General features: G+C 32.9%; 2 long non-coding RNA genes across 15 annotated transcripts in view; one reads left to right on the top strand and one right to left on the bottom strand.

The window, feature by feature from the left end:
- LOC112662020 (uncharacterized) overlaps positions 1-12538 on the bottom strand; it is a 162021-nt gene that overhangs the window by 20952 nt on the left and 128531 nt on the right. Inside the window, exon 5 of one of the 11 annotated variants that reach the window (XR_003138174.3) lies at positions 3665-6287. The exons of the other annotated variants lie outside the window; for them this stretch is intronic. This is a non-coding gene — a long non-coding RNA (uncharacterized LOC112662020). Of the gene's footprint in view, positions 1-3664; positions 6288-12538 lie in introns of those variants that run through there. 11 annotated transcript variants of the gene reach the window in all.
- LOC112662019 (uncharacterized) overlaps positions 1-12538 on the top strand; it is a 68914-nt gene that overhangs the window by 50280 nt on the left and 6096 nt on the right. For 3 of the 4 annotated variants that reach the window (XR_007401868.1, XR_003138165.3, XR_004806636.2), the window contains one exon: positions 2314-3084. The exons of the other annotated variant lie outside the window; for it this stretch is intronic. This is a non-coding gene — a long non-coding RNA (uncharacterized LOC112662019). Of the gene's footprint in view, positions 1-2313; positions 3085-12538 lie in introns of those variants that run through there. 4 annotated transcript variants of the gene reach the window in all.

The following is a 12538-nucleotide window of genomic DNA, read 5'->3' as shown; positions in this document are numbered from 1 at the left end:
GTAGAGCACCAATACTCAAAAGATTTCTATCCATTTATAGTGTTTACTTGTAGAATGTTTTCTTCATTTCGGTAGCAATTTATGTAAGCTGCTACATTATTGTCTTTCTGGGATGTTCATTATGTAGTTTTCTTTCTCACAGGATCTTAGAAAATGCTTTTTTGATGATCATTAAGCTGTGGTCATTTGACATGCTGATTTAAGGGGTCTGTTCAAGTAGGTTATTATCAGGCATTGTCTATTTTTCAAATGTTCTTGTATGTGTCAGTTTAAGGTTATTCAGAAAAAGTGCAAATACATCAAGGCGATATATTTCTTACATTTGCAAGAAATATTCTATGTAGAGTGCTATTCACACAGGTGCATCCATACTCTATACACAGACTCAGATAATTGACCACAGATATTAGCAATACCTTTATATTTACATATTTTAAATATGAAGGCCATATAACCATAGTGGAGAAACTTTTGAAAAATGGAAAAGATGACCAGAATACCATCATCTTAATATATTACTGTTAGCATGTTGGTATATTTCTTCCCAGTAATTTGATGCATCTTATACTTTTTAGCAGTATATATACAATTTTAAATTTTATACTTGGTCTTTAATCACTTAAAATCACAACATAAGTACTTTTTATGTTTCCCACATAGTCTTTTAACCATCATGTTACTCCTAGAATAAATTTTTTTTTATCAAATGCGATACATGTTACTGAATAACTTTCCAAAACGTAATGACACAAGTAATGTTTAAGAGCCAATTTCATGATACTTTTGCCATGCTGATTATTAACATTACAACTTACTGATATACTAATTTAAATTTCTTTAGGTAGGAAAAAAATTATAAGCCTGAACATCTTTCCATATGCTTGGTTTCCAGTTTCTTTGTGTGTGTTCTTACAATTGTTTTGTTGAGTACATTGTGTAAAAATCATTGTTTCCTTGGATCTCCACATTAAAATCTCTTGATATTAAATACATAGACACTGAAGGTAATTGATGATCAATTTCTAGAATCTCTTCATATAGATAAATATTAAAAAGGTAGTATATTTCTCCAGTAATTCTCCAGACTATTTTTAAATTTATATTTTGATTATTTTATTATACAGGGAAACTTAGAATGTTTGTATATTAAAATATCTTCAGGTATTTATAACCTTAATATACAAAATTTGAATGCTTTTCATAAAGTTTTATCCTCTAGCTCCTTGCATTTAAAACACAACTTAATTTTAAATATGTATTAGAATTTTTTCTGGTATATGATGCGAAGCGAACATTTTTTTAACCATGTTTTAAATCAGTTCTTCCAACATAATTCAAGTTTCCCACCAGTGTTCCTTGCCTCTGTTATCAGCTATTAACTATTTGTGAACCAAAAGACCTTGTTTGACCTGCCTATTCTATTTCAATGTTTTTAATTTTCATATTCTAGGGCTACTAGGCCTGCAATCCTTTAACTATTACAACTTATAATAATTAATCTCTCCTAATTTTACATTTTTCAATATTTTCTTTTATAATATTTCAAGTTATATCTCTCAACTAAAACTTATGGAATCTTTTAAAAATATTTTTTACTTTTTAATAAATAAAATTCATTTGTTCTGTGGAAATAAACAGGTACCTCGAAGAATATATCCTGTTCTTTTACTGTGTAACCTTTTTTTAAATCATAAAACATAGTATTTGTACAAAGGAGTGGATAATATAGGTACAATTAAAAAATAATAAAAGAGGGGAATCCCAAGGTGGCTCAGTGGTTTGGCGCCTGCTTTCGACCTGGGGCGTGATCCTGGAGTCCCAGGATCGAGTCCCACGACGGGCTCCTTGCATGGAGCCTGCTTCTCCCTCTGCCTGTGTCTCTGCCTCTCTCTCTCTTTCTGTGTCTCTCATGAATAAATGAATAAAACCTTAAAAGAAAAAATAAATATACTCTTTAGTGTTAGGAAATAAAACAATGCCATTACCTCCCAAACTCTGTGTCTCCTTTCTCATCTCCTCCAATGAAAAATAAACATATTCTGACTTTAGTTATATTAATTTCTTTGCTCTTCCTCAGTTTTATCATTTAGACTTGAAATCTCAAATAATATATTTTAATTTTAACTGTTTTAAAACTATATATGAATTTTCTTGAGTCTTGTTTTTTTAATCTAATCTGAGGTTTGAGAGATTCATTCATGAGTCCACACCCTGCTGTGGTTCACTCATTTTCAGTGCTGTTTACTATTCTATTTGAATAAGTAATATTTATCTAGTCTAGTCAATGAGATTTTGATTGTTTTTTCTTTGCAGGATTATGAACATGGCTGCTATAAAAATTTTGCATGTTCCCTGAGGCATAGACCTAAGAGATTCTCAAGCATATGCACTTCATAAAGAAATTCTGCGGGATACCTGGGTGGCTCAGTGCTTGAGCGTCTGTCTGCTTTTGTCTCAGGTCATGATCCCAGGGTCCTGGGATCAAGTCCCACATCAGGCTCCCTGGAGGGAGCCTGCCTCTCCCTATGCCTATGTCTCTGTCTCTCTCTGTGTATCTGTCATGAATGAATAAATAAAATATTTTTTTAAAAAAAGAAATTACTAGATCATAGGATATGATTAATGGTTAACAAGTTGTTTTTCAAACATTCAAATGTTTCTACTGGAAAATTGTCATGATATTCTGAGAAAAATTTTTCACCATCTCCTAAATGTAAAATGATAGTTCATTGTTGTATTAATTAAGATTTTACTATTATGAAATGATGAATATTTTCAGGCATTTTTGTATGAATACATTCTGGTATTTTTTTATGTGAAGCATTTATTAAAATCTTGCTTTCCTGATTGAATCTTAGAAATTTTTCATGTATTTTAAATGTTGGCCTTTCTAGGTACATGAAACTGATGACTTTTGAGGAACATCAGATTTTCATTTTAATGTTGACAATTTATCAATGTTTTCCTTTATGGTTATTGTGTATTAAAGTCTTAGTTAAGAAATCCTTTCTCAGTCTCAAGACTAGATCTTTAATCTGTCTGAAATTCATTTTCGTATATCATTAAAATAACTTTTGTTCTCTTTTTTTCTGGATCATTTAATGTGAAGACTTTCTTTTACCTACTTCTCTTCAGTGCTACCTTTATCAACTATCAATTGACCATACGTGCATTGGTCTATTTATGCGTTTAACATTTTTTTCTATTTGGTATATTTTTCCTTCTTGTGTTAACACTAAATTTTCATAGTTTCTATAGACTTATAATAAGTTTTGTTATTTGTAAGTTTTACCTACTATTCTATTCTTCCTTTCTAGGAGTATGTAGGCTATAATCAGCCCTTTGCTTCTTATATAAAATTTAGAATCTGCTTGTAATTTTCTATTTCCCAAAAGATGGGAATCTGGGGCACCTGGGTGACTCAGTCAGTTAAACATCCAACTCTTGGTTTCAGTCAGGTCCATGATCTCGGGATAGTGAGATTGAACCCTAGGTCTGGAGCCCTGTGTGGGGTTTCATGCTCAGTGTGGATGCTGTTTGAGATTCTTTCCCTCTACCCCTCCCCCAGCTTGTGCAGACATGTTGTCTCTCTCTCTAAAATAAATAATCTTTAAAAAAACTTAAAAATTCTCTCTCCCTCCCTCTCTGCCCTCCCCCCTGCTTAAGCACTCTCTCTCCTTTTCTCTATAAAATAAATAAATTTTTTTAAGAATGGGGACCTTATCATGATTATTTTGAATCTATATGTTATATAGACTATGTTTGATAATATTGAGTCTTCTAATCTAAAAACATGCATATTGGTCCCTTAATTATTTTCATCTTTAATGACTTGTATGTAAAGTTCTGCAGTTTTCTCTGTGCGTGTTTTGTACATCTTAGCTCAGGGAATTGGTAGTGAAGGAGGTAAGAAATTATCATATTCTGGATGTATTTTAAATATAATCCAATGGTATGTCTGATAAGTATTAGGAACGAGGATTAAGAGAATGATTTTGGCTTAGCAACTCCACAGATGAAGTTGCCATTAATTAACATGGGGAAGACTGTGGAAGAGGTGGTGTCTGGGGGAATTCCAGAAGTTCAGTTTTGTGTGTCCTGATTTTGAGGTGTTTCCAAAATGACTTCCAAGAGGAAATATCAAGTGAATCTTTAGTTTACAAAGCTGGGGTCCCTGAGAGAAGTTATAGCTAAAGATACAAATTTGGGAGATATATCAATCAAGAAGACTGCAAGAAAAGTTTAATAAAAATACTATTTTTAAAAGACATTTATAATATTTAAGGAAACTACAAGGGGTGCTGAAGTATCCAAGTGGTAGTAACAGTAGGCCACTATGGACCCCAAGGCCTGAAGGAAAAAAGAGAAAGAAAAGTTACCAGAACCTTGAAGAAAGACATGTTTGCCTCTGTATCTTTCTAGCTATCTACTTATATCTCTCAATATCATCTATTTATCTATCAATCATCTACCTATGTCAAGGCTCATGGTTTTAGTTTTATTGATCAATGACTCCAGTTATAGGTGTGTTGTATCTCTTTTGCATGTGCATTATTTTCTCTCTAAATACTATTTTTTTTCTTACTTTTGCTTCATTTTCTTCACTTTTATTATACTAGTCTCAATGACTTACTGACGTCTCCATAGTGTCTATTCTCCTTTGGGTTTCTTGAAATATAGTGTTTATTTCCTAAATAATTTGCTTGTTGCTTTTTTTTTCTAAATCTATCAGTTCCATTTTTAGTATTCTGTATTAACTAGGCATCTTTTTTTCTGAGTTTCTATACTTTTGCATTTCGTTTTCCTTAATAGCAATGATTACTTCATATTTGTGTTTTGTTTTTAACACAGATTGGGTGTTTATCTTGCTTTTTAATGTAAATTTTGGAAAGATTTTACTCTGAATCTTCATACATATGTAAGGTATGTATGCTGCTGTTTTTCTTACTTTTCTATGTTTTCTCTGTACCTAGGCAGACCATATTTCTTTCCTCTAACTCATACTTTAAAAAGACAGATTTACCTAGACCAGAGAGTTATATGTAAGAGATAAGCAAGGATAATTCTCCAAGCTTCAAAACTGTGCTGGATATCTCCTCCAACTCAGGACATTCTCCATCTTTCTCTCCTCTGCTCTCCCTTCAGCATGTTTACCTGTATTGACTTTATTAGTGGCCTCCCTTGACTTTGGCTACCAGTAGGAGTCTGGAGTGAAGAAAAAGTGAGAAGAGAGGTCAGGCTTATTCTCCTGACTCCTTCTCTCTGGAGCCTCATAGGTTGATTTGATCCCTTATTGAAGTTACAGTTCATCTCAAGGCAGTTCTCTCTATAAGGTTCTGGGGATTGTCACCTTTAATAGCACCTATTAGATGATACAAGCCTTTTGTAAAGAGTCCACATCTTTGGAAATAGTTACTTTATTAAGCACTCCTCCAGTTATTCATTTTCAGTAAGATCCTTCCTGATTCAACAATGTTAATTCTTACTCTTAGAAGGACTTAAAATAAGGCTCTTTCTGTTAGGCACTTTTTCCAATGAGATATCCTACATCTAGCCCTAAGTATCTCATATTTCTGTAACTATACATTTAGTAGAACTAAATGTACCCTAAGAGCATCCTTAGTTCATTCACACTTGCTATCTTTCAAATGCTAAAACATTCCATCTGTTACCAATACATTACATTCTGCTTAAAATAGTTATATTCAACTTTGCTTGTTTGCAACAAATAAATACTAACTTTTACTTGCACTAATGTTTTATAATTTTTATAATACTATATTTTCTTATTGAATGTAACAGCCATGTAGAACAGAGGTTTACTTTTAAAATATGCCATTGTCATAGGATCTAATGATTATTACATCACAGAACATAATCCTCTGACTACATTAAAATTTTAACTAGTGCAGTGTGGTTAAAAGAGAAAAAAAATGAATGTGTGTTTCTTCTTATGGTGATGCTACAGAGATTCTTTTAATGGATGGCTTCATTCACAATGAACACATAATTTGATTAACTCCACATACTCCTAAATAGTAGATAATACAATTGATACTGCAGTTTCTCAAACATATCACAGCTTTTATAACCTTATTATACCTCAGATCATCTGGGTATATAAATATAGAATCCATTTGTTAACACTTGTTGAATTTTAAATGTATCATCCTATTTTCAATCTTTTAAAAATAGTCTTATTCAGCTGTAGTGAGAAACATTTTTAAAGTTTCACTCATTTTGTTTTCAAAGTATTTTCCAGTTCCAGAGTTTTCAGAAGAGATTTCCTGTAGAAAAAGAAAAAAACTGCATCTGTTAAAATTAAATGGCTCAATATTTTAGAGGGTAGTATTATACCCACATTACTTTTTTAGATGTTTCAGGCAAAAGTAGCTCATAATGCCTTCCATGTGATTATTTCTCAAGCCACGACACAGCACATAAAAAATATCAACCTGGAAATGATCAATATAATTAAAATACTGTAGATATGCTGTACCAGAAATTTCATCTCAAAATGATGAATTATAAGCTTTTTAAAAGGAAATATTCTCTGAAACTTTAGAAAGCAATGCCAGGTATAGTCCTAAGTTGTCTGTGTGTGTGTGTGTGTGTGTGTGTGTGTGTGTGTGTGTGCCATGAACTATAATTTGAATTTAAACAATTTTTAAAGGACTTAATAAATTATGGCATTTATATATGATGGAACAGTACTTAGTAATAAAAAGAAAGGATATATAGACATATACAACAACTACATGAAATTCAAAATAATGATACAAGTGAAAGATAACATATCAGTATGAGTACTTATAGTATGGTTGCATTTATATAAAATTCTATAAAATTCAAACTCATTTATAATTAGAAAGCAGATCAGTAATTGTTTTAGGAAGGAGAAATTACAGACAAAAGGAAGCTTTGAGGAGTAATAATTATGCTCATTGTATTGATTTCAATGAATGCTTCTCAGTATAATCACATGTTAGAAAACATCAAATTGTACAATTAATTTTTTATTATTATTTTTAAAGACTTTATTTATTTATTTGACAGAGAGAGAGAGAGAGAACACAAGTAGGGGGAGTGGCAGGCAGAGGGAGAGGGAGAAGCAAGCTCTCCGTTGAGCAGTGAGCCTGATATAGGTAGGGCTCGATCCTAGGACCCTGGGATCATGACCTGAGCTAAAGGCAGACACTTAACTGACTGAACCACCCCGGTGCCCCAAAATTGAACAATTTAAATATATATGTTTATTGTATATCAATCATATCTCAGTAAAGTTGTTAAGAAGGAAAAAAACCTATAAAGTAAGAGATTTCATTAGTAAACACAATAGTATAGCTGGTATCACAGTTTCTGACTGAAATAAATATGTATCAAATATGGATAAAAAATATAACACATGAAAGGATGCCCATGGAGCATCTGGGTGGCTCAACTGGTTAAGCATCCAACTTGGTTTCAACTCAGATCATGATCTCAGGGTCGTGAGATTGAACCCTGTATCAGGCTCTGCATTCAGCAAGGAGTCTCTTTGAGATTCCCTCCCTCCCCTTCTGTCCCTCCCTCCATTCATGTTCTCTCTCTCTCTCTAAAATAAACAAATAAATAAACAAACAAGCAAACAAAATCTTATTTAAAAAGATGCTCAATATCACTGATCATCAAAGAAATACAAATCAAAACTACAATAAGATATCACCTCACACACAGCAGAATGGCTAAAATCAACAACATAAGAAACAACAGGTGTAGATGAGGATGTGGAGGAGGGGGAATCCTCTCACACTGTGGGTGGGAATGCAAACTGGTGCAGCCATTCTGGAAAACAGTATGGTGGTTCCTCAAATAGTTAAAAATATAACTACCTTATGACCCAGCAATTGCACTACTATGTATTTACCTGAAGGATACAAAAATACTAATTCAAAGGAATACATGTACCCTGATATTTACAGCAGCATTATCAACAATAGCTGAATTATGGAGAGAGCCCAAGTGTCCCTCAAATGATGAATGGATAAAGTGTGAGACATATATATATATGTGTGTGTGTGTATATATATATATAATATATATACATATATATGTAATATATACATATAATGGAATATTACTCAGCAATAAAAAGAATGAAATCTTGCCATTTGCAATGACATGGATAGAGCTAGAGTATAATGCTAGTGAAATAAGTCAGTCAGAAAAAGACAAATACCATATGTTTCATTCATGTGGAATTTAAGAAACAAAACAAATGAGCAAAGGGAAAAAAAAGAGATATTAAAAAAATAAGATGGTTAGACCAAATCCGAACTATACCAGTAATTGCATTGAACATATATTGACTAAATACTACAATAAAAAGACAAGATCTGCCACACTAGAGTTTTTTTTAAAGATATATCTATATGCCATTTACAAGAAATACTTTTTAAATATATAGACAGGTTGAAAGGTAACTTATGGGAAAGTTATGCCATAAAGACATTATTTAGAAGAAAGCTTCTGTGAATATGTTAATATCAAAGTAGACTTTAAAACAAGACTTACTAAGTTGTATGTTTTATAATTATGAAATTGAATCAGCAGAAATATATTACAATTCTAAATTTGCACTTGAAAACAGCTTTAAATTATATAAATTAAAAGTCAATAGAATTAAAAAGAGACACAATCCAAAATCTTAGAGATTTTAACATACATATCTCAATAACTCTCAGTAACTGACAGAACAGACAGATGAAATAAAATAAGGATACAAAAGTTTTGAACAATACTATTAACCAACTTCACCTAATTGGCATCCCTAAATACTGCATCCAATAACTGCAGAATGTACATTTTTAAAAAAGATTTTATTTATTTTTAGAGAGAGAGAGAGAGAAAGAGACATAGGCAGAGGAAGAAGCAGGCTCCACACAGGGAGCCAGGTATCCAGGATCACGCCCTGGGTGGAAGGTAGGCACCAAACCGCTGAGCCACTCAGGGATCCCGCAGAATGTACATTTTTTTCAACTGACTGTGAAACATTTATCAAATAGACAATTAGAGCAATTAGAGAATTAATTTAGATGAACCTCACACTTTTAAAGCTTAATAAACTGTGTATTTTCCTGACACTGTAGAAATTAATTAAAACTTAAATTACAGAAAAATAACTATTGAAAAATGAAAATTAGGGAACAATGTATTAAAATCAACAATAGCATCTAGAACACTATGAAATAATGTCTTCACAGTGTTGATAGTGGGAAATGTAATTTTATAATCACTATTGTTCAAGAATGAAAATAAAATAAAAGTATTTTCAGAAAAGAAATCAGAACGTCTAAAGAATATACATTGAAAGGAGGGAAAATTATCCTTGAAGGAAGGATTTTTATATAAAAAATAGTGAACAATGAGCTGGACTTTTTAATCTGTAAAATTATATCCTTCAGTACTGGACAATTTTCTTGTATTATTTCCTTGATAATTTTTTCTTTTTAAAAATTTTTCTCTTTCTTCCTTCTGGAATTCTTATTCTTTTGATGCTTCCATTCTTGGACAGATTCTCTAATATTATTCTCCTTTCTTTTTTCTCTACACATTTCTGTGTTCTACTTTCTTGGAGATTTACTAAACTTTATCTTCCAAGTTTCCAAATTTTCTATCAATTTAAAAGTATTTCTGCTATTTGTTAATTTTCTGTATTTCTTTCTCCTGTGGAATTCCCTCCCCCTTTTAAAGTACAGAATCCTATTCTTATGAAACATATGCAGTATCTTGTCTTATTTCTCTAAGGATTTAAAGGCATGTTCTGTTTCCTGAATTGTCCCTATTAACTCTTTTGTAAAATTCATAAAAATATACATACTATACTATTTAATGACTAAATTCTCTTTTTGCCTATCTTTGCCTACCAGAAATTAAGCTCTGTAAAGACTGGAATTTTCATCTGTTTTATTCTTTTCTGTATCTGCAGTACCCATAATATGCCTAGCACAAAGTAGGAACTCATTAAGAGCATAGTGAATGCTACAAGGTATGTCATTAAAGACCTTGGTGATGCTTGTTCATATTTAGGAATGAATCTCTAAAAAGCTCATTAGAACCTCTATGTGAATGGTGAGGCTTATCAAAGGAAAAGATCACTGTAAGTAATGGGGCCAACACCCAGCCAAATCAATTTGGGACTTTCTAATGTTAGTATCTATAGGTCTTCGTTATAAACTGGTCTTATCCTCTGAGAAAAATCATCCAGACTCCTTCAGTGATTTAAGTTGGCTACCAGAAATGTGAAGCTAAACAGATTGAGGTGAGTTAGAGCATTACTATTCATTATGTAGATCTCTACTTAATCTACCCATTGCACTACAACTCTGTTGCTCTCAGCTTTGCCTAATTATCTTCAAGACCAAAGTAATTCTATGTCAATCTTTCCATAAAGTACAACAGTGGTCTTTAGCTCATTTGAGTGAGGAGACACGAAAGGTGTAATTATATATTTTTAACCTATTTTTAAAATTTCTGATCTCTCTTACACCAGCTATCTTCAGAGGATCTCTTGTCTCCAATTTCCTCAGCTTTTCCAGAGTTTTGCTCTGAAAATTAGCTTGCTTCCTGGCAAGGCACTTAGTTTTCAGCTTTCTGTGATTTGCTAAGTCAGTTATCATTCATCCAAATCCTTTACATCATTTAGAATTTTGTTATCACCTTTCATGTGCTTTCATTGCCCCTTCCCTTGATCCCTGCAGTTTGAAACCTCATTGTGGTGGGTTTGTGGAAAAATCAGAGATAAACATACATGCTTACTATTCCATAAATTTGCTGGAATCTTTTCCTGGACTTTAAATCCAAATTTATGGAGAATAGCCAAGTACTACCACAAAACTGTCCTTGGCCAAAAATCAAAGAAAGAAAAGTTGATAATATAAATATGGTATGGATTTAAATAAGGAATCACATATACTGTTAGGCTTGCATCAAATTTATAGAGTAGTATGAGCTGTGAATAGTACCAGTCTTATATCACTTCCCTGATCATGCATAAAGAATTATTGTTCTACAGTTCAAAATCAAGTGTAGAAACTAAGAAACCGGTTGCAGAGATGTTACTAATAATCATAATATACAATAATTATTAAAATATATTTGAGCAAATCCTCAAATATGCATAAGATACATAATTAAACAAATTCTTCAAACAGATATTATATATGCTATTTTCTACAAAATATAAAAAAAGGAAAAACCCTTTCCTCAATAAAATAAAAACCTATCAAACACATAAAATTAGATCTAAGGTCAATTAGACTCTAGGAAATGTAACCAAGATTTTGTTTGATATCATGTGATGTCAGAAAGGCAGCCAGGACTTAAATTAAGGTCTCTTGATTCAACATCTCTTGAGTTGTTTTTATCCAAAATTATCCTTATCATCAAACCAGAGTTCTGTATACTCTGTTGACAACAGACTGTGCCTCAAATCAAATGCTATCTTGGTAATAGGCTTAATTTTAATAGACTATATACAGCTTTAGGACAAAGACTGCATCCTAGTCAGATGGAAGCAGTACCCCGAAGATAGAGTGAAGCAATTAGATCAATAAAAAATATTAAGTAATGGAATGAAAGGAGAAAAAATTTCTGACATTAAGAAAAAAATATCTCTGTCATAAAATGACTATTGAATTTCATGTTTGGACACTGAGTTTTTTTTTTTAATTTTTTTATTTATTTATGATAGTCACAGAGAGAGAGAGAGAGAGAGAGAGGCAGAGACACAGGCAGAGGGAGAAGCAGGCTCCATGCACCGGGAGCCCGATGTGGGATTCGATCCTGGGTCTCCAGGATCGCACCCTGGGCCAAAGGCAGGCGCCAAACCGCTGCGCCACCCAGGGATCCCTGGACACTGAGTTTGAGAGAGATGACTACATTATAAAGGAGCTTTTTCAAAGACAAAAGTACTCAGAAACAGAAGCTGACCAAAGCCAGGAGGAAACTCCCCTCAACCAAAGCCAGGAGGAAACTCCCCTCCAAAGAGAGCTGGAAGGGCAGCCCGGGTGGTTCAGCAGTTTAGCACCGCCTTCAGCCCAGGGTCTGATCCTGGAGACCCGGGATCAAGTCGCACGTCAGGCTCCTTGCATGGAGCCTGCTTCTCCCTCTGTCTGTGTCTCTGCCTCTTTCTCTCTCTCTCTCATGAATAAATAAATAAAACCTTAAAAAAAAAAAAGAGAGAGAGAGAGAGAGCGAGAGCTGGCCAAGTCCAGAGGGGACAGATCTCAAAATTCTGACAAGTCCAAAGGGAGGGCTGTATAGAAAGTATTTGTGAAAAACTTTAGAGAAAACACACATTGATGAAAGACAGAAAAGAAGGAAGAAAGAAGAAAGGAAGGAAGAAAAGAAAGAAAGAAGGAAGTAAGGAAGAAAGAAAAAAAGAAAGAAAGGCCTAAGTTGAAGAACTATCCATTCTATGCATATAGGACCACATAACGGAGTCTACTTTAATGCCTGCTTTATAGAATTAACCATAGCAATTAGTAGTGAAGTGATT

This window comes from Canis lupus, chromosome 13, assembly GCF_003254725.2.
Source record: "Canis lupus dingo isolate Sandy chromosome 13, ASM325472v2, whole genome shotgun sequence".
Classification (NCBI taxonomy): Eukaryota; Metazoa; Chordata; class Mammalia; order Carnivora; family Canidae; genus Canis; species Canis lupus.
Note: the sequence above shows the minus strand (reverse complement) of the source record. Positions and strands in the feature narration are given on the sequence as shown.